The sequence below is a fragment of the Crocodylus siamensis genome, chromosome 15 (assembly GCF_052110815.1).
Source record: "Crocodylus siamensis isolate JL-2025a chromosome 15, ASM5211081v1, whole genome shotgun sequence".
In the NCBI taxonomy this organism is placed as follows: Eukaryota; Metazoa; Chordata; order Crocodylia; family Crocodylidae; genus Crocodylus; species Crocodylus siamensis.
Window position 1 is genome coordinate 50901465 of NC_143409.1, and position 21857 is coordinate 50923321.

The 21857-nt window shown below is 50.8% G+C and overlaps 1 protein-coding gene across 1 annotated transcript in view; it reads right to left on the reverse strand.

Annotated features, from left to right (window-relative positions):
- Positions 1-21857, reverse strand: part of LOC149852738 (uncharacterized) — a 29272-nt gene that overhangs the window by 7075 nt on the left and 340 nt on the right. The window lies entirely within an intron of this gene.

The following is a 21857-nucleotide window of genomic DNA, read 5'->3' on the forward strand; positions in this document are numbered from 1 at the left end:
TGTAGCTGCAGCCGCTGTCACTGTTGAACTCTCCTCCACCCTTGTATTAGGTTCTCCCCTTACTGTTGCTGTTCCATATGCTGTAGCAGCCCTTTTACTAAAAACAAAAACCAAACACGTTTCAAATGCTAGATTAACTAAGTATGAAATCTTGCTTCTCTCTGCTGGAAATGTCACCCTAACTAGGTCCCCTGTTTTAAACCCTGCTTCTCTGGTACCTACCCCTTCAGATGGTGAACCTCATGACTGCATTTTTGTTACTGCTCACCTAACAATGCCCTGCACTGATCTAAAGGACAACCCTTTGCAAAAACCAGATCTAGTATTCTCTGTTAATGGATCATGTCAAAGAAACTCAAAAGGTTCCCTTGTTGCAGGATATGCAGTATGTTCCCAATATGATGTTGTAGAAATCCATCACTTACCTAACATGTATTCAGCTCAAGTTGCCGAGATTGTGCCCCTCACCAGGGCTTGCACCCTGGCCTTTGGTGCCTCTGTTAATATTTATATTGATTCTCGCTATGCTTTTGGTATTGTACACAATTATGGTCAATTTTGGAAACAAAGAGGCTTCCTCACTTCAGGAGGTGCCAAAATTAGTAATGTACATAATTAAATGCCTTGTTGAATGCTTTACAATTACCTTCTGCTGTTGCTATTATTAAATGCCAAGCCCCCCAGAAGCCTTATGATGATGTTACACGTGGGAATGCTCTGGCAGACTCCGCTGCCAAAGCTGCGGCTATTTCCACTCCTCAGGCTACGCCTGTGTTTTTGTCTATTCCAACTGACCAGTCTCCATTGGCAAGTCTTCACAATGTTGTCCTCCTCCAAGATCAGGCTCCAGAACCAGAAATATATACATGGAGACTGGTTGGGTGTTTTTTACACCCTGACCATTTGTGGCGCTCCCTGGACAGCCGCCTGGTGGCCTCAGTGGTCCTTCTTCCTCATCTTGCTCGCATACACCATGGCATGGCACATGTGAGCAAAGGGGGGATGATAGAAGCTGTTAAGCTTGATTGGTTTGCTCCAACTTCTCCATCGGTGGCTCATCAGTACTGCCACACCTGTCCTATTTGCCAAGCCCATAATGTGGGAAAGCCTGTAAAAACAAAGAAGGCAGAACATCCCCCACCTTGGGGACCGTTTGTAAATTTACAATTAGATTTTATTCAAATGCAGAAATGTTGTTCTTATGAATATGTTCTTGTTATTGTATGTATGTTTTCTGGATGGGTAGAAGTCTACCCATATACAAAAGCTGACACCATCACGGTAAGCAAAAAGTTGCTCAGAGACTTTATTCCAAGGTTTGGTATTCCTTTATCCATAAACTCTGATAGGGGAACTCATTTTAATGGACAGATATTGAAAGAAATCTGTAAAGTCCTGCAGATCCAACAGAACTTTCATTGCCCATACCATCCACAGGCCTCGGGCCAAGTGGAATGCCAAAATGGCATTTTGAAAAATAAACTGTCCAAAATTTGTGCTGGGACTCACCTAAAATGGCCAGATGCACTTCCCATGGCCCTTATGAGTATGAGATCTACTGCCAACCAAAAGATTGGGCTTAGCCCACATCACAGTCTAATGGAAAGACCCATGAGGCTCCCTGCCTTGTCACCTGTTGCCTCCCCCTTTTGCGATATACATTCACTTGATGATACTATTCTGAACTATTGTAAGGCACTAATGAAGTGTGTTAAGGCTTTTCATTCACAGGTACAAGCAGCTCTCCCCAAAGAACCAGATGGGCCATGCCAGTCTATCCTGCCTAAGACTGGGTCCATGTAAAAGTCATCGCTGGAACCTCACTGGAAAGGCCCATTCCAGGTATTCCTAACCACCATGTCACTGCTGGGACTCAAGTAGTTTCTCTTGTGCCGCTGTCGCCCGGGCGATTGATGTCACACACCTCTTGGGCTTGTACCTTTGCCTGAGCTGGTGACTTCTGCTCGACTCCCGGACCCCGTACTCGCCTGCCATGCCTTTGATGATCTCAGCGTCCAGGGTCATTCATTGGGCATGCGCGCTGGCCCAAGGTTCCTCCCAGTAGTCACTCTCAGGGCTCCGCCACCCCTACACTCTGGCCTCATGCCTCCTGTGCAGCGGTGTTGAGTTAGTCGGTGCTTTACTCCCAGGACTCTCAACTGGGGCCCTCTTGGGCCCTTCCTCGACCCTGCCTAGCCCTACAGTGCATGTCTAACACTCAGATGCCCCGCCCCCCCCCCCCCAAGCTCAGGGAGAGACAAAACCTCAAAGAAATCAAAGAGATGCTCCAAACATAAAACTAGGTGTACCGCCCCTTTAACTGCCCCTCCCGCACTTCACTGGGGCACTGGCTGCCTTCTGCCTAGGCACTCAGTTCCCTGCCTATTTCCAGGCACCTCTTAGTGCAACAACGGTGCTTTCCTCAGCAGCACCTCTTTCTAGGATCCCTCGCAGTCCCTTCTTCCAGGGCTGATCACTTCAGGGATACTCCAACTGTCTCCGCAGGGCCCTCTGCAGCCGCCTCCGCAGCACCGTCTGGGCGATCCACTTCTTCCGTCTGACCCTTGTTCCAGATGTTCCTTCTTTTCTGGCCTAGTTTGCCTGCTTGCCTCAGCTGCAGGGGCCTCCGTTGCTGTCTCCTCTCCTCCTTTGCCGACTCCGCGCCATGCCCCACCATTTTTATTCGTGCTGACTGGCATTCCTCGCTGATGTCACCGGCCAGCTGCAGCTGTATAAATAGGCGACTGACAAGCTGCGTGGATTTTGTCTACCGTCCATCACGTGCTGTTTCCTGAGCTGCTGGTAAGTCTTCTTGCGTCCCTTGTGTCCCGGGACACACCAACACTGCAATAAAGTGTCAAGGACTCCAGGCATGGATCCACGCTTCACACAGTAAGAAAACATCAGCCCCGTTAGACCCAGAGTCTCCTCCATATCAATCTTCTAATCAGCCTCCACAGACTGGTAGTGAGCCTAGCGCCTGCCAGCACAAGAGCTCAAGACCAGTAGTGAGCCAAGCGCCTACTGGCGAAGAGGATTTGCCACTACAGAACAAAGAGGATGTGCCCCAATGACACCACTATGCCCTTCGGGACAGGAAAAAGGCCTCTACCTAGTTCCTGGTTCCCGAGGAGAAGTTGGTTAGTCATGATTTGGGTAGTTCTCAGTATTTCTTTTTGGGCCATCTTATATGAACTTGACTCATCAGTTATAAAAAACTCTGTAAATCAAACTACACTCCTGCACCAGCAAAGAAGATCATTTCATGAAAATATGTTCTTGTCTTTAGTTAATCAAACTGGGATAGATTTAAATGTCCCTCATTATTGGATATGTAGTCATGTCCCTATCTATTCTACCGGAGGAATACCCATGATACTGGTACTCTTAAATGCAACTCAGATGTTAGCCCTTTACTATTCAAATTTTCATGGAAATGAAACTTGGCAGAATGGAAGTTGTAACTGGTCTGACTATGTACAATCAGCTTATGCCACCCCTGGAAAGTTCTGTTGGACCTGTAATAGATCTTGTGTTATAGTAGGAGTCAGGAAGTGCAACGTAGAATTTAAGATAAATGGTGCTTGGTTTTCTAATGGTTCCTGGATATCTAACTACTCCCCTGCAGGTCCATTTTCAGGCTATTATTCACAATGGATGATGTCCCCATGCTGTAATATAGGTGGATATACTGCACTAGCTGGTCACTATTTTGTGTGTGGAGATAAGGCCTATAAAAATCTTCCCTCTGGTTGAAGAGGAACGTGTAGTCCTTGATTTCTGTATGCCAGCCACTGTCAGTACTTCACGCAACAACTGACTCTCAAAATCTAGCCCCTGATCAGAGTGGATTCTTGCTGGCAGCCCAAACACAGAGAAGTACTTTTTCCACAGTACTTTGGCAACTGTTCTTGCTGTTTGATCTTGCATAGGGAAGGTCTGGGCATATCGGGTGAAGTGGTCTGTCACAACCAGCACATTCCCCTTTCGGTGCCCCTCCACTTCTATGGCCAGGAAATCCATGCACATGAGCTCCATGGGTTTTGAGCTCTGGATGGTGTGTAGATAGGAAGTTCGAGCAGGCGGGGTCCCTCTATACACACTGATCACAGTTTGAACATTTAATCCTTACATCTTCAGCCATTTTGGGCCAAAAGAACTGCTCATGGGCTAGCTCCAGGATGCGCTCCACCCCCATGTGCCCAAAGTCATCATGCAAGGCCCATAATGGAAGCGCCTTATACTTCCAAGGGAGGACCAGCTGCCAATATTTCCATCCTTCTGGGTCCTGCAACTCCCAATGTAGCACTCCATCAAACAAGCAAAGCCTCTCCCACTCCCTCAACAGGAGGTGGGCTGCTGGGGCAGCATTATTAAGGTTCGAAGGGCAGGTATTCCCTGATCTCTGGGCACGCAGCACCTCTCGCACATCTGGGTCCTGTTCTTGTGCCATCCACCATTCTGTGGCCATGACCTGGGGCAACGAAGAGGGAGTCAGCGTGGTGTACTGAACTTCCCCTCAGGGGCCAACTCCAACACCTCAGCCATGCAAACAGTATACTTTCCCTCATCCCCACAGGGTCTTGTATTTGCAGGTAACAAACAGTCTTCACTGTCTCAGGGCTCCAAACACTCCCAGGGTTCTTGGGGAGTTGTCGAGACAGGGCATCAGCATCCACATTCTTTCATCCCACTCGACAGTATAGGCTGAAGGTGTAGTTTGCTAGTGCTGCCATCCAACATTGGTCGGTCAAATCCAACTTAGCACTGGTGAGCACATAGGTACGGGGATTATTTTCTGTCCACACCTAGAAGGTAGTCCCATACAGATAGTCCCAGAATTTCTCAGTGACGGCCCACTTGGCCAGGAATTCAAGCTTGTGTACCAGGTAGTGCGACAATCCCCTGCTGGCAAAAGCCACTGGTCACTGGTGTTCCTCATGTTCCTGGTACAGTACAGCCCCCAGGCCTGACAGGCTAGAATCTGTGTGCAAAATAAAAGGGCAGTTGGGGTCAGCATATGCCAGCACAGGTGCCTGAGTAACCTGCTGGATCACCTCTAGGAAGGCATCTTCACACCATGAGTCCTACCGGGGACCAAAAGGGTCTGTGGGGCTTCATGTTGTAGGAAGCCCCTTTAAGCCATTGTTTTTCCCCTCTTGTGCAGCGACCTCCCCACCTGGTGTCCACAAGTCAGGGCATTTAAAGGTCCAATTATTGTAGCATAGTCTTTAACGAATCCCCAATAGAAACCCGCAAATCCCAGGAACCCTTTCAGTTTCCTAAAGTTCTTGGGTTGAGGCCAGGTGGTCACAGCACTTACTTTCTCTGGATCAGTGCTGACCCCTTCCTGTGATACAATATGTCCTATGTACTTCACAGACTCATGGCAGAACTTAAATTTATCAATGGCCAACTTAAGTCCACCGCTCTTCAACTGATCGAGTACCCAGAGTAACCATTCTTTGTGTTCCTCCAGGGTCTTTCCAAAAACAATAATATCATCTAAATAAACCAGTACTTGGGTCATATGCATATCCCCAACCACCTTCTCCATTAGTTGCTGGAAGGTGGCGGGAGGACCAGATATCCCTTTGGGCATTCGTTCAAACTGATAGATATAGAACAAGTATGGGGCCTGGGTCCTCCTGAGGCCTGGGAGGCGTGCTGAGGGAGATGGGCGCACAGGCGGTCTTCTCTTCCATCCTGCCAGTGAGCAGACGCGGCAGACGTCATGAGATGTGCATTGCGGAGACCAACTGGAGGCTACAGGAATGGTGCTTCGAGGCGGGCTTTGGCTTCCTCAGCCATGACCGGCACATCGTGATGAGAGACATGCTGGGATGGGATGGGCTCCACCTTTCCCCTAAAGGTAAGTGTGTGTTCTCTTCCAGGTTGGTGAACCTCCTTCGGCGGGCTTTAAACTAGGCTCGTCGGGGGAGGGGGAAGATGAGGGCGGAGGAGACGATGAGATACCAGGCCCAGCAACAGCCAGCGAGCCCAGACCAATGGTCAAAACGGAGAAACAGGTAAGCGATGGGGGACGGGGCATTGCTGAGACTAGGGGGTCAGTGGGCACAACCGCTGAAGGCCTCAAATGCCTCTACACGAATGCTCGAAGTATGGGGAAGAAGCAGGAGGAACTCGCCCTCCTCCTAGCTGTCACCAGCCCTGACATAGTAGGGATCACAGAAACGTGGTGGGACTCATCGCATGACTGGGCGGTGAGTGTCAAGGGCTATAGGCTATACAGGAAGGACAGGATAGGAAGGAAAGGTGGAGGAGTAGCACTCTACATCAAGGAGGAATATACTTCCTCGTTAATTAGCATGGGGGTAGAGGGGGGGCACTCTGAGGTGCTCTGGGTTAGAGTAAAAGGCAGTCCAGGGGAGAGAGACTTAACGGTGGGAGTCTACTATAGACCTCCCAACCAGGGAGAAGAGCTCGACCTGGAATTCTTAGGTCAGCTTACAGAGGCAGTGAGGGCTGGGGATGTGGTCATCATGGGGGACCTGAACTTCCCAGACATCTGCTGGGAGGAGCAGTCAGCCAGGTCTGATCGCTCACGTCGGTTCTTAGCCAGACTGCAGGACCTCCATCTAACCCAGGAGGTGCACAGTCCCACCAGGGGAGACGCCTTGCTGGACCTAGTGCTGGCCACGGGGGATGACCTGGTGAGGGGGCTGCGGGTGATGGGCCACCTGGGAGACAGTGATCATCGCTTGCTGGAATTCACCATCCAGCGTAAGGTGGCAAAGGGCTGCAGCAAGGCAACAGCCCTAGACTTTAGGAGGGCTGACTTCAACAAGCTAAGGAGGATAGTTGGGGAAGCGCTGAGGACCCAGAGGGGAAGGGAATCAGATGTCGAAGGTGAGTGGTTGCTCCTTAAGGAGACGATCCTCCATGCCCAAAGGGAGGTAATCCCAACAAGGGTCAAAGGGAGCAGGAGGGCACATAAACCCCCATGGCTCACTAAGAGCATCCGGGAATGTCTCCTTGCTAAAAGGGAGGCATATACCCAATGGAGAGATGGGGTCATCGCCAAGAAGGACTATGTTATAGTCGCCCGAGGATGTAGGGGGGCAGTCAGGAGGGCCAAGGCAGAGTTGGAGATAGGACTAGCTTCCCGGATTAAGGACAATAAGAAGTCCTTCTTCAAATACATAGGGGGTAAAAAGAGGGTCCCGGGTAATGTGGGGCCCCTGCAGGACACGATGGGCAACTTAGTCATCACGCCAGATGACAAAGCTAACATATTTAACGATTTCTTTGCCTCTGTCTTCCTAAGTAGGGACCAGTTCAGCCACCTCCCTGCTGGGCCCCCCTCGGGCCCCGAGAGAGACACGCCTGGGCCAAGGGTTAGCGAGGAGTTAGTTAGGGTACTTCTGGAGAGGCTGGACGTGTTCAAGTCCGCTGGTCCGGACGATCTTCACCCTAGGGTTCTACAGGAACTGGCCGAGGTCATTGCGGGACCCCTGGCGCGGCTCTATGAGCACTCGTGGTGCTCTGGCGAGGTGCCGGAGGACTGGAAGAGGGCCAATGTGGTCCCTATCTTCAAAAAGGGAAAAAAAGAGGACCCGGGAAATTACAGGCCAGTTAGTCTGACCTCAATCCCGGGTAAGCTCTTTGAAAAAATTATCCTGGCACACATCCAGGAGGGCCTTGCGGGGGAATGCATGCTCAGGGGCAACCAACATGGGTTTATCAGTGGCAGGTCTTGTCAGACCAACCTGGTGGCCTTTTACGATCAGGTCACCAAATCATTAGACGCAGGGGTTGCTGTGGATGTAGTCTTTTTGGACTTCCGGAAGGCTTTCGACACTGTCTCTCACCCTGTCCTCATCAAAAAGCTGGGAGACTGTGGTGTCGATGCCCACACGGTCAAATGGGTCGCCAACTGGTTGGAGGGCCGCACCCAGAGGGTGGTAGTGGATGGGTTCTTCTCGACCTGGAAGGATGTGGGCAGTGGGGTTCCGCAGGGCTCGGTCCTCGGGCCTGCACTGTTCAACATCTTCATCAGTGACTTGGATGAGGGGGTAGAAAGCACCCTGTTCAAGTTTGCTGATGACACTAAGATGTGGGGGGATGTGGGTGCACTAGAAGGGTGCAATAGGCTACAAGCTGACCTTGACAGGTTGCAACGGTGGGCGGATGAGAATAGGATGGGGTTTAACACTGATAAGTGCAAGGTGTTGCACATGGGGAGGAAGAACCGGCACCACACTTACAGGTTGGGGAACTCTCCTCTTGCCAGCACGGAGACGGAAAAGGATCTTGGAGTCGTCATTGACTCCACGATGAACATGGGCCGGCAGTGTGGGGAGGCAGTCAAGAAGGCCAATCGTACCCTATCATGCATCCACAGATGCATCTCGAGCAGGTCCAGGGAGGTGATCCTCCCCCTCTATGCGGCACTGGTCAGGCCGCAGCTGGAGTACTGCGTCCAGTTCTGGGCGCCACACTTCAAGAGGGACGTGGACAATATGGAAAGAGTTCAGAGGAGGGCCACTCGTATGATCAGGGGTCAGCAGGGCAGGCCTTATGAGGATAGGCTACGGGACCTGAACCTGTTTAGCCTCCACAAGAGAAGGCTAAGGGGGGACCTTGTGGCCTGCTACAAACTGGTCAGGGGGGATCAGCAGGTATTGGGGGAGTCCCTGTTCCCCCGTGCGCTGCCAGGAGTGACCAGGAATAACGGTCACAAACTGGCGGAGGGTAAGTTTAGATTAGATATTAGGAGGCGCTACTTCACAGTCAGGGTGGCTAGGGCCTGGAACCAGCTTCCAGGGGAAGTGGTGCAGGCTCCTAGCCTGGGGATTTTTAAAAGGAAGTTAGATGAGCACCTTGCCGGGGTCATCTGACCCCGGTGCTCTTTCCTGCTAAGGCAGGGGGTCGGACTAGATGATCTACCTAGGTCCCTTCCGACTCTAGCTACTATGAAACTATGAAACTATGATGAAGGGGTGAGGGCTGACCCCTGGTGTGGGTTCTGGCCACAGCAGCTGCTAGTGCTGGAACCACAGGCTCCTCCTCCACTCCCAACAAGGTGTCCTCATGGGGAACCACTGTTAGCACCTGACCCATGGGTCCTCTCTGGGGGGAAACATTCTCTGGGGCCCACATAGTCTCTCACAGTCTGGATATCTCTTTCTCCTCATGAATCTCTTGGAGGATTTGAATGAAGTCAGGTGGGCTGCTCCTGCTCCATGCGAAGTTGAGGTTCCGGAGTAACTCCGAGCTATACTGTGCTCCGATACAAATTTTCTGGGGCTGTATCTGATCGGCATCAGTGACACTAAGTGCTCCTTGGGTCACCAGGCATTGTAGCACAGGCTCTAAGCAAAGGACATATGCTGAAAGAGTCTTGCCCTTCCGCAGGAAAGTTCCCAGCAATTCATAGTATGCCCCTCCCGACTCCCTGTGGGTTGGCCAAAAGCATCCTGAAGGACCTGCATGCATTGCTGGGTGGTGATAGCAGCGTTCTGGAGTTTGGCAGTCCTCACAACCCCAAGGGTAGGCTCCCTCAGGACCTCCAGCAGACGGCGTCACTTATCCGCATCAGGTATTTGCCAAGTCAGTAAAGTCTCTTGAATATGGGAGAGCCAAGAGTCAAATCCTTCCTCCCCTGCAGGGAGTGGAAGGGTTCCCAAGAAACTCCGGAGTCTCTTAGAAGCTGCCTGGTCACTGGAGGAATGGGTCACCTTCTGCAGAATCTGCTGGAAAACCCCTACCCATTCCAGGGTAGCTTCAGTACCAGCAGTTTACCCTGCTCCCCCCTGCACAGTCCCATCACAAGGTATGGCAGACTCATGGGCATTGGACATGTCTCCTGGTGGCTCTGTCTCTCTCTCTTTACAGAGGTACACAGTGTTTGAATAATATTCTAGCACCCGCTACATGGGAATCCCCGACGAGCCCCCAAAATGTAACCTGGGTGGTACTCCAAGAGGTACCCTCTGTCTAATTGAAGGGATCAAAGCAGGTGCACAAGCGCAGTGGGAGATGTAGGGACTCTCCTCCCCTTATAGAGCAGAGCCAGACCACCAATGGGGACTTAACAATATACCTTTTAATACTGGGAACATAATAGGCATAAATCAGAGGGTATAGCGGACACTACAATGCCCCAAGGAGGCAGGATTCAACAAAGGTTAGACACTTACAAACATTGACAAAAAACAGGGTTAACAGGTGACCCGGGGACCAATTGGGACATGGGGGGGTGAGTGTCTGGGGGCTGATTGGTGCAGAAAGGGAATCCTTAATCCTCCAATCATCTTTTACCCCTTCAAAACCCCTGGGCCAAATCATTACCAGATTGGTGAGGAAAGGGAATCCCAAGTCCTCCAATCATCTTTTGCCCTTTCAAAACCCCTGGGCTAGGTCACTGCCAGCTAGCCTGTCACAAGTCTATCTGCAACAAGCTTGCAGAAGGTAAGATTCTGAATGACAGCCACCATAGCTTTGTCATGGGCAGGTCTTGCCTTACCAACCTCATCTCCTTCTATGACCAGGTAACTCACCACCTGGACACAAGAGACCAGGCTGACATTGCATACCTTGACTTTCAAATGGCCTTTGATATAGTATCCCACAATGTCCACATGAGAAAATTAGAGGATTGTGGGCTTATCTCCAAGACAGTCAGGTGGGTGAGAAACTGGCTGCACGATAGGACTCAGAGAATTATAATGAATGGATCTGTGTCATCCTGGTGAGAGGTGGGCAGCAGTGTCCTGCAGTGATTGGTGCTTGGTCCAGTACTTTTCAACATCTTTATTAAATATTTGGATGTGGGGCTGAAGAGTTCACTGGCCAAGTTTGCAGATGACACCAAGTTATAGGGAAGCGTGGTCACGCTTGAAGATAGGCTACAGATACAGGGGGACCTAGACAGGCTAGCAAGTTGAGTGGGTTGGAATCTGATGAAGTTCAAGATTGAGAAATGTAAAGTGCTCCACCTTGGGACGAGCAACCCCCAGCACACCTATAGGCTTGGTGGCAACAAACTGACTAGCACCATGGATGAAAGGGACCTGGGGGTAATAATAATCACAGTATGAATATGAGTCAGCAGCACAATGCTGTAGCCAGTTCAGCAAATAATACTCTGGCATTCATCAACCAATGTATGTCTAGCAAAGCCAAGGAGGTGATTCTTCTGCTCTACTAATCACTGGTGAGAATGCAGTTGGAGAACTGCATCCAGTTTTGGGCACCACACTTTAACAAGGACATGGACAAGTTTGAGAGACTCCAAAGAAGAGCCACCCATATGTTCAGAGTCTTATATGGAAAGCCATACAAGGAAAAGCTTGTACTCTTCAGCCTAAAAAAAAGAAGGCTGAGAGAGGAGATGGGCGCACAGTTGGTTTTCTCTTCTTTCCTGCCAGTGAGTGGACGAGGAAGAAGACATTAAACGTGCATTGCGGAGACCAACTGGCGGCTTCAGGAATGGTGCTTCGAGGAGGGCTTTGGCTTCCTCAGCTGTGACTGGCACATCACGATGAAAGACATGCTGGGATGGGATGGGCTCCACCTTTCCCCTAAAGGTAAGCGTGTGTTCTCTTCTAGGTTGGTGGACCTCCTCCAGCGGGCTTTAAACTAGGCTCGTTGGGGGAAGGGGAAGATGAGGGCAGAGGAAACATCAGACTGCCAGACCAAACAGCACCCACAACTACAGCCCAGCCCAGACCAACGAGCGAAGAGAATAAACAGGTAAGAGATGGGGGCCAGGGTAACGCTGGGACTAGGGGGTCAGTACACACATCCACAGGAGGCCTCAAATGCCTCTACACAAACGCTCATAGTATGGGTAACAAGCAGGAGGAACTCACCCTCCTGCTGGGTGACACCAGCCCGGACATAGTGGGGATTACGGAAACATGGTGGGATGCAATGCATGATTGGGCTGTGAATGTCAAGGGCTATAGGTTGTACAGGAGGGACAGGATAGGAAAGAGAGGTGGGGGTGTGGTGCTCTATATTAAGGAGGAATACACATCCTCGTCAATTAGCAAGGAGTCAGGGGAGGGGCACTCGGAAGTGCTTTCGGTTAGATTACAAGGCAGTCGAGGGGAAAGAGACTTAATGGTGGGAGTCTACTACAGACCTCCCAACCAGGGGGAAGAGCTTGACCAGGAATTCTTGGGTCAGCTCACAGGGGTGGTGAAGGCTAAGGATGTGGTAGTCATGGGGGACCTGAACTTCCCGGACATCTGCTGGGAAGAACAGTCAGCCAGGTCTGACCACTCACGTAGGTTCTTGGCCAGCGTGCAGGACCTCCATCTAACCCAGGAGGTGCACAGCCCCACCGGGGAGATGCCTTGTTGGACCTAGTGCTGGCCATGGGTGATGACCTGGTGAGGGGGCTGCAGGTACTTGACCACTTGGGCGACAGCGATCATCGCCGGCTGGAATTCACCATCCAGCGCAAGGTGGCAAAGGCATGCCATAAGGCAGCGGCTGTAGATTTTACGAGGGTAGACTTCAACGAGCTAAGGAGGATAGTTGGAGAGGCGCTGAGGTCCCAGAGGGGAGAGGAGCCAGGTGTCCAAGGAGAATGGTTGCTCCTTAAGGAGACGATCCTCCAAGCCCAAAGGAAGGTAATCCCAACAAGGATCAAAGGGAGCAGGAGAGCACACAAGCCTCTGTGGCTCACCAAAAGCATCCGGGAATGGCTCCTTGCTAAAAAGGAGGTGCACACTCAATGGAAAGAAGGGGTCATCACCAGGGAGGACTATTCCGCAGTTGCTCGGGGATGTAGCGGGGTAGCTAGGAAGGCCAAGGCAGAGATGGAACTGGGACTAGCTTCCCAGATTAAGGACAATAAGAAGTCCTTTTATAAATACATAGTGGGTAAAAAGAAGGTCCCGGGTAATGTGGGGCCCTCGCAGGATGTATTGGGAAACTTGGTCGTCACACCAGACGGCAAAGCTAACATGTTTAATAATTTCTTTGCCTCCGTCTTCCTAAGTAGGGACCAGAACAGCCACCCACACAGTCAAATGGGTTGCCAAGTGGCTGGAGGGCTGCACCCAGAGGGTGGTGGTGGATGGGTCCTTCTCATCCTGGAGGGATGTGGGCAGTGGGGTCCCCCAGGACTCAGTCCTCGGGCCCGCACTGTTCAACATCTTCATCAGTGATTTGGACGAGGGGGTAAAAAGCACCTGTTCAAATTTGCTGATGAAACTAAGATGTGGGGGGACGTGGGTACGCTAGAAGGAAGCAACAGGCTACAATCAGACCTAGACAGGTTACAAGGGTGGGCAGACAAGAATAGGATGGGATTCAACACAGACAAGTGCAAGGTGATGCACCTCAGGAGGAACAACCGGCACCATACCTACAGGTTGGGGAACTCCCCTCTTGTCAGCACGGAGGCGGAAAAGGATCTTGGAGTCATCATTGACTCCAAGATGAACATGGGCCGGCAGTGTGGGGATGCAGTCAGGAAGGCCAACCGTACCTTGTCATGCATCCACAGATGCATCTCGAGCAGGTCCAGGGAGGTGATCCTCCCCCTCTATGCGGCACTGGTCAGGCCGCAGCTGGAGTACCGCGTCCAGTTCTGGGTGCCGCACTTCAAGATGGATGTGGACAACATGGAGAGGGTCCAGGGGAGGCTACTCATATGATCAGGGGGCAGCAGGGCAGGCCCTATGAGGAGAGGCAATGGGTCCTGAACCTGTTCAGCCTCCAAAAGAGAAGGCTGAGGGGGAATCTAGTGGCTTGTTATAGACTAGTCAGAGGGGATCAGCAGGCATTGGGGGAGCCACTGTTCCCCCGAGCACCGCCAGGAGTGACCAGGAATAATGGTCACAAGCTGGCGGAGGGTAGATCTAGGCTGGATATCAGGAGGTGTGACTTTATGTTCGGGGCGGCTAGGATCTGGAACCAACTTCCAAGAGAAGTGGTGCTGGCTCCTACCCTGGGGGTGTTTAAGAGGAGGTTAGATGCACATCTTGCCCAGGTCATTTGACCTCAGTATTCTTTCCTGCCATGGCAGGGGGTCGGACTAGATGATCTGCTCAGGTCCCTTCCGACCCTAGAAACTATGAAACTATGAAACCTGGTAGCAGCTTACTGCTACACTAGGGGAGTACAAGGGCTCAGATAACAGCTGTTCACCAGGACACCTGAGGGGAAACTAGGAGTAATGGCCACAAACTCCTGGAAGATCTATTCAGGATCAACATTAGGAAAGACTTCTTCACAGTCACAGTGACCAGACTGTGGAACAAACTCCCTCCAGAAGCGGTGCAAGTACCTACCCTGGAAATCTTCAAGAAGAGGCTAGGCAGTCACCTTGCTGGAGTCACTTGATTTCCAGTTATCTTGCCCACTTGATACAGGGGGCTGGACCCAATGATCTTCCAAGGTCCCTTCTGGCCTTACAATTTAGGAATCTATTAAATGATTTTGGCAGGTATCTACACATGCAGAGAGTTCCTTAGAAAGAGTTAGTAAGTAAAATGTTTATTTATAAATGAATCAGTAACCCCTTTTCGTCTAGGATACTTTGACAGTTAACATGGGCAACTGGTGCCACCTTAGTCAGGGGAAGCACATGCCCTCCCCCCGCAGCCAATCTCACCACCCAGTGCTTATGGGGGGGGGGGGCATCAGCACTCCCTCCTGCCTCCCCTGACCATTGCCTTAAGGGCAAACATGGCCTGTCACGGGGTTCACTGGTGCTCTCTGAGGATGCATGTACTCCCCCTGACTAGGCATCACCATTGACAGTTAACAAACCACATCCTTCCACTGTTTCATAGAGACTTGGGACTAAATCTAATGCCAAGTCCTTCCAGCCCTGCCATGTCCCCCTGCCATGGCCACCAAGGGGCATTCCAGACTCTAGCCACATAGGTGCCAGCACTAGGCAGCCATGCTGAAGCTAGAGCCAGCTGCCAGCACTTGGCAACCATCTTGGAAACATTGATCCCTGTCTAACCCCTTCCCTGGCCAGAAGCTGTATGCCCAGATGACCTTAAAGTAGCACTGCTGCAGCAACCCGGAGTGCACTCAGCATACCACCCAACAAGGCCTCATAAATGTGGGCATTCAAACACCTATCCTGTGTGAACTGCATCTGCATGTCAGCATGGCTCCAGAGTGCCACAGGGTCACTAACATCCTCCCAGGACCAGTTGGGATCCCAGGCAGTTGGCATGGGAGTATGCATGCGGGCAGGGCCAGGAATCAGTGGGGTGGATGAGGGGGGCTTCTCAGCTCCTCTTTCACCCAGTTCCCAGTAATCAGAGGTGCATTTCCCTCTCTTGTAAACTGAGAATCTTACCAGCTGCCAGGGGAAAGATTTTCTTGGAACTATAATTCATTGACTCTGTAGTGCGTCAGTGGGGGGTGCTCCTGAACTGAGCCATCTGCCTCACTGTGCCCAACCACCTTCTAGGCTCTGAGTGCCTCCCTGGGTATGCTTCATGTCTGGCTGACCCCTTCCTGGAACACACCTGCAAACCTTGGGGAAACACCACCACCACCCAGGATCTGGACTGGTCCTGGCCCTATGACCCTTGAGAAACACAGGCCTAGTAGTCCTTCAGGGCACATGTTGCAATGCAAGAACTTGAGGTGCTTCCCTCAGTCTGAAGCACAAATATTGGTCTCCCTTAGTCAGCCAAACCAAGGGGACCCCAAGGCCTAGTCTAGACCATCTCCCAATAAGTCTCCCATGTTAGGTACAAAGGAGAACTTTATTGGTTATAAAGGAGTAGACAAGCTATTTCTCTATTTAGATCTCAAGTAGCTTACCTACAAGTATCATCCAGAGGCAGGTGGGGACTTCCTCTGGACGCAAGCAGTTCATTGATCATGAGTTTCAAAGAAGAAAGCGAGTTTTAGATGGACCAGCTTCTCTGACAGTTCTTATCATGGCTGCTGCTCCACTTCCTGGGCAGTCCTTAACTTATATAGACCTTATGACCTCATTTACCTGATCCAATGAAGGCCAGTAATTGTTGGCTGGCAGCCAACCAATTTGAAATGCATCACTGGTTTCTGGGTACACTGGCAGGGTCTCTCTTCCCTCTCAGTCATGATGACTTTGCTTAGGGAGCTTATTTCCCAACCCAGCTGTGTAAGGTCAGTCACATAGACAGAGGGAGAAGGTTTCCCCCTCCCTCAGGAATGTTTCTATCTCAGGTTACAACTCAGGGTTACCTGAAGCCAATGGAGCCAGAGGTTTCTGCCCTCTGCAGTGACCATGGTAACCAAATTGTCACATAGCAGAGTTTGGGGAGAGACCGCAATGGTATTCTGTCACAAGGCGCACTGGCAGGGCTGGGGCACTGTGTCCTGGGAGTGATGGGCAATGGCATGGGCAGAGCACTGGCATATCAGGGCTGCTCAGCTCCACAAAGCAGTGGAGGGTGGAGGGGCAGCCACACCCAGACCTGTATCCTGATGATCAAAGGAGGCACAGGGAGCTCTGATTTTCCATGGTAAAGACATCCAAATCAATCACCAACATTTATAGGTATTTAGAATTTATTTTATTACTAGCAAATTGCCCTCCAAGAATGATCAGGGTGGGGCAGACACAGACCCCCACATCTAGCTCTGTGCCCCTGCCCACCACTCTGGTTTTGGTCCTACTCAATCTCACCCCTGTCTGCTGCTCAGTATCTGGCCCATTCTACACACCACTCCACACCAAACCCCCCCTGCCGCTCCATGTCCAGCCCAGCTCTACACCCTCCTGCCACTCCGCATCTGGCTCTGCTCTACCCCCCCATCACTCTGGATCTGGCCCCACTCTACCTCCCGCCCCCCACTGCTCCAGGTCCACCCTGCTATACCCCACCCCTGCCCCACCACTCAGTGTCCACCTGCCCCACATCTGCCTCCCCCTCCCTGCCAGTTCTTGTGGGGGGCATTGGGGCCAGATGTCAGGGGGGTGCCGCCATGGTGATTCCCCACCTTTGCCCTCAGGCAGGGAGGTGGGGGTGAAGTCCTGCTGCTCAGGCAGCTGGAGTGTGCTCGTTGCCTCCACAAACTTCCCCTGCAGTGGCACAAACACTGGCCCGCACAGCCCAGGCATCAAAGCCAATTACTGCCTGTTTTCTCAGCAATGCATGCACAGTTGGCCAAAAGCACTACAGAGAGACGGACAGACACACAGATAGACAGTCTAAGGCTTTTATTATATTAGAACAGTGATTGAGAAAATGGTAGGCTTCCAAGTTGCTTTAAAATTATAAGTATATCAATAAAAACACTGTGTTCAACTGATACCTATATGCATAGTGGTGTTTTATTTGAATTGTGGAAAAATGTTGATTTGGGGAGTATTAATCAGAGAATTTGTAATTTTTTTATCAGATAATTTATTGAGCTTCCAAGCACAGTTTCAAATGCTGTCATTGCCTGAGCTAAGGGATAATAGCTTCAGTGGCATGCGTGTAGTGATAACAACATGCCATTGATGCCTGCAATGTTCAAGAACTAAGGAATGAACAAACTTTCCTGGGTTTTCATCCAAGTAAGTTAAGCTGAGCTGTCCCATGGTACTCAAACCCAGAAAGTCTTCCTTCCACTTAAGGTTGCCACATTACAGATGACGAAGAAATTTGATCATATGGTCAGATGGACACAGACTGAGGGGTTTTGCCTTCCTCTGCAGGGCATGGTCCTCTTCCTTAGATCTCTTGAGTTTATTTAACAATCTGCAGCCTCAGGACAATTCCAGCTCTCACCCCCTGCTTTCCCTGGGGCAGGTACGAGGGCTGTCAGTGCTTCACCAATGGGCCTTGTAGTTGTGAGACCAGGTTTTTGTGCAATACTCAGAATAGGTCAGACAAGGACAAGTGTGGGGGGTTAGGATGGGATGATCGTGCCTCAACCAGGGGGTTGGATTAGATGTGACATCTAGAGGATCCTTCCAGCCTGACGTTTCTGTGGTTCTATGATTCTAGTAATCAAAAAGGTCTGTTCTGAACATTTTGAAGTCATGGGACTCTTACATATCACATATCATTTCTTACGCCATGGATGCCCAAATCCCTACATGGACCCTGGCAGAACTTAATTTGCAAACCACCGGTCTAGAGTAGTGATTCTCAGACAGGGTGCCACAGCTCCCTGGGGTGTCTTGAGATGATTTTAAGAATGCCACAGGGTGCCACACAAAGCTATCACTGTTAGGTGTGGAAGTGCAGTTCAGAGAATAAACCCAGAGAGGAACCTGTAGTGTTAAAAACATTCTGCCCTGCTGTGTTCTTCCTGCTTCTTGGCATGAGAGGAAGGGCTCTATTACTTTCCCGTAGACAAAAAATGAGTGAAAGTGAAGAGCTGGCATTTTTAAAGATCACCTTTATGTCTAGCTTGGGGCACCTTTTCAAGCCTAACAAGTTTAAAGGTCCACTGGTTTAGTGCAAAGGCTGACAGTTGAGGCTTCACAGTTTTTTCCCCCCCTAATGTCAACAGAGGAGCACACTGTGGATAACAAAATTCTGAAAAATGGACCATCCCCATGTTTCTGGTACGTCTGGTCACCTTATTCCAGAAGAGAAAACAGACTGGTGCAATGGCAATGCATGACTGCCTGGAAGTGAGGAGTTTACCCAAGCAGCTGGCCTCTGATTCATTGCAATGCCCCAGATAGATAGCTGGAGGGGCCCTGAGAAGAATGACACACAGTCCCCTTCAGTAAACATGGAGCCATGCCCAGAATATAACACCAGCATAGCTCCATCTGTTAGTCCCAGAAACTCAAGCACCATGTGGCAGGTGAAGGATTGATGAAAGGGCTGGGAATCAGCTGTGTCAACATCTCATCTGCTGATCAGTGCAAACAGCAGGGTTCGGGACTCCTGGGTTCTGTGAAAGAAGATCTCAGTCAGTACCTGGAGCTGGAGTTCAGGAGACCAGGCAGAAACTTCCCAGCTAGAAATCATCCATGCAGGCTGAGCCTTTGTTGGTATGCATTGGTCAAGTGACTGGGGGTGTGCACCTGCCCCTGAGATCATGGGACCACAGAACCTCTTCATTCATTGGACATCAAGCAAACACTCAAATAGCCTGTCATTGGGTACAGCCCTTACTCAACAGAGCCCTCTATAAATATCCTGACATCACTGAGTACTGCTTCCAGTTTCTGAGAGAAGAGGTTCAGAGCAAAGACAAAGGTAAGGAAAGGGGCTTACCATATTTATTTACATAGCATGCACACCTTCCCTCTCCCCCATTTCCCCCTGCCCCTCCAAAAAATAGCCCTCCAAACCTGAGACATGTCTTAAAGCCAGGAACCTGATCTTCTGCCCAGAATAGCTGCAATGGTGATTTCTTCCGGCAATGGTGAGGGGACTCTGTGGCTCATTAGAAACTGCTTGATTCCTGCTCATTGCTCTTCACTACACAGGCATTAATGACCCTCTTCTCTTCTTAAAGGTCTTGATTTTTCTGTAATTTACCTATTCCTTTTGTTTTGGCAGTTTTTTTGTAGAGGTGCTGGCCATTCAGGTACTCCTGGTCTCTCTTGTCCTCTTTCACATCCCTGCTGACTACAGTCAGCTCTTTTCAAAGTTCTGTATCTGCCCACGGGATCCAGCAGATACAGTTTCAGCTTTTGGGAGGGTAGCCAAAAACTGCTGACAATTCAGCTGTGAAAGGGTTCAGATTTGCAGCTTTTTGCCTGAGCATGAGAGGGAGGGTGAGCGAGTTGAAGATTCAGATTGGTCCCTTCCATAAAGGGTCATAACTCTGGAAAAATCTTTTCCTGAATCTGCCTTCTTCAAACCAGAGTGTGTATCTTACATGGGACTGTGATATGTGAAGTTGATCTTGGAGGGACATAAGGCAGATACTTAACTGGATAGGAGACCAATTTACCTGAACTGGTGGTGTAGAGGATGGAAGAAATGGGCTAGCCTATAGATGAGGTGTGCCAATAAACCCACTGGGACTAAAACCCAGGGATTCCTAGCTAGAGGGTTCTGCCCCTCCACTCAGGGTTAAACACATCACCACATTTCATGCTGATTCCCCAACTGTAGCTGTAATGGACTCTCACCCTCTACAGCCACAAAAGCTAACAGGGACCACACACACAAACATAAACTTAGGGGTTGAGAGATATAGCTGCATAGAGGGAACAACCCAAAATCCAGACAGGAAAGGTTAAATGCTTGGACTGGAGTGAGAAGAAAAGCAGGAGAGGACTGGCTAGAGAAGAGAGTATGCATAAAAGAAAAATACATCCTTCACACCCTGCCCCGAGGGGCTACAGCAGTACCTTCACCCTTCATGCTAAGCTCGAGATGCCTCCCTTTCCTCCCTTTACCTCAAGGGTCTGTCCCAAAGCCTTCTGGGTGATGGAGCTGTACCTCATACCTTATGGCTAGATTTGGGGCTAGCTCTGGTGCCCTCTGTGGGGGGCTTCTGTGACTCCCTTTTTGCCCAATTGTTGGTCCATACATCCAGTTCCTGACTGATTGTTGAGACCTCCCTTTGCTCACAGCACCTATTCCACATCCAGAGTCTACACTTAGTGCCAGACCCTATCCCAGCTCCGGCTCAGGCTCTTGATTTTCCAGTTCTGGGGCAGGCTGCCCGCTTCCACCACACCACCTGGGGCTCCTACCCTGGCTCTCCTCCGCCTCCTTCCTTGGGTCTCTAAAACTCTGGGCACTTACCAGCAGGGATCCGGGTTTTCTGTTTCCCATGGGAAAATGGAGTAAACTGTGGGTTTTACCTTTTACCAGAGGCAAACACAGATTTCTCATTTTATCAGACAAACCCACAGATTTTGTTGTTTTGCAATGAGCTCCCTGCAGGCTGGCAGAGGGAGATTGGGATCCCTGTAGGGAGGGAGTTGGACAGTGAGCAGTTCTCAGGGCTTGAGGCCAGGGGCCACAATGCACGGCTGCAGGGCCCCAGTGGGGAGCAGGATGGGTCCACGGGTAGGGGAAGGGTGAGGTGGGAACCAAGTCCCTGCTGCTGCACGCACTCCCAGGCAGAAGGGGGGACCTGCACCCTGTACCTAGTGTGGCAGAAAGCCACCTTGGTTTCTCCCCAAAATCTCCGCCCTGTGACAATGTGATTAAGATGGGCCAGCACAGAGGATTCACACCTCAGCCTGTCTCTTTAGGTAACCTGAGCTGGCTGCAGTCCTGAGGGAGGGGGGAAACCTGCTCCCTCTGCCTATGTGACTGGCATCAGTTACCTGGGTGAGGGGCATCTACCTGGTGGGCTGGAATCTGCCTGGTAACTGATGATGTATTACAAATTGGTTGGCAGACAGCCAACCGGAGCTGGCCTCCACTGGACCAGGTGAATGAGGGTCAAAGGGTCTATATAAGTTAGGACTGCCCAGGAGGAGGGGGCAGCAGCTATGCGGGGGGTCTCAGAGGAGCATGACCATCTGAAACTGGCTCTCTCTCCCCTCATGAGCAAGGAACTGCCTACCTCCAGAGAGGAAACTTCACCGGCCCTTGGAAGATGCTTGTGAGTAAGCTACTCGACATCTGATTAGATATTTAGCTGGCAGTAACTTAGATGCATGATCAAAAGGCTACCTCAGCCAGACTGTTTGCTCTTTAGGGTTTCTAGGATATTGATCAATCTTGTACCCTATTTTCACCCTACCCCTGTAATCAATAAAGTCCCCCTTTGTGACCGGTGTGGGAGACTTATTGAGGGGTGGGTCTAAATTATGCGTAAGAGACCCCTTAGGTCTACAGACTAAGGGAGACTCTACTTTTGCCCCCTGACTTGGGGAAGTGCCCCAAGTGCCTGTACCAGGTCGAGTACCCGTAGGACATTAGGCCTGTTTCCCCAAGGACACAGGGTCGAGACAGTCTCTTCTCGGGGTGGTGGCTGCGACGTTACCCGCAGAC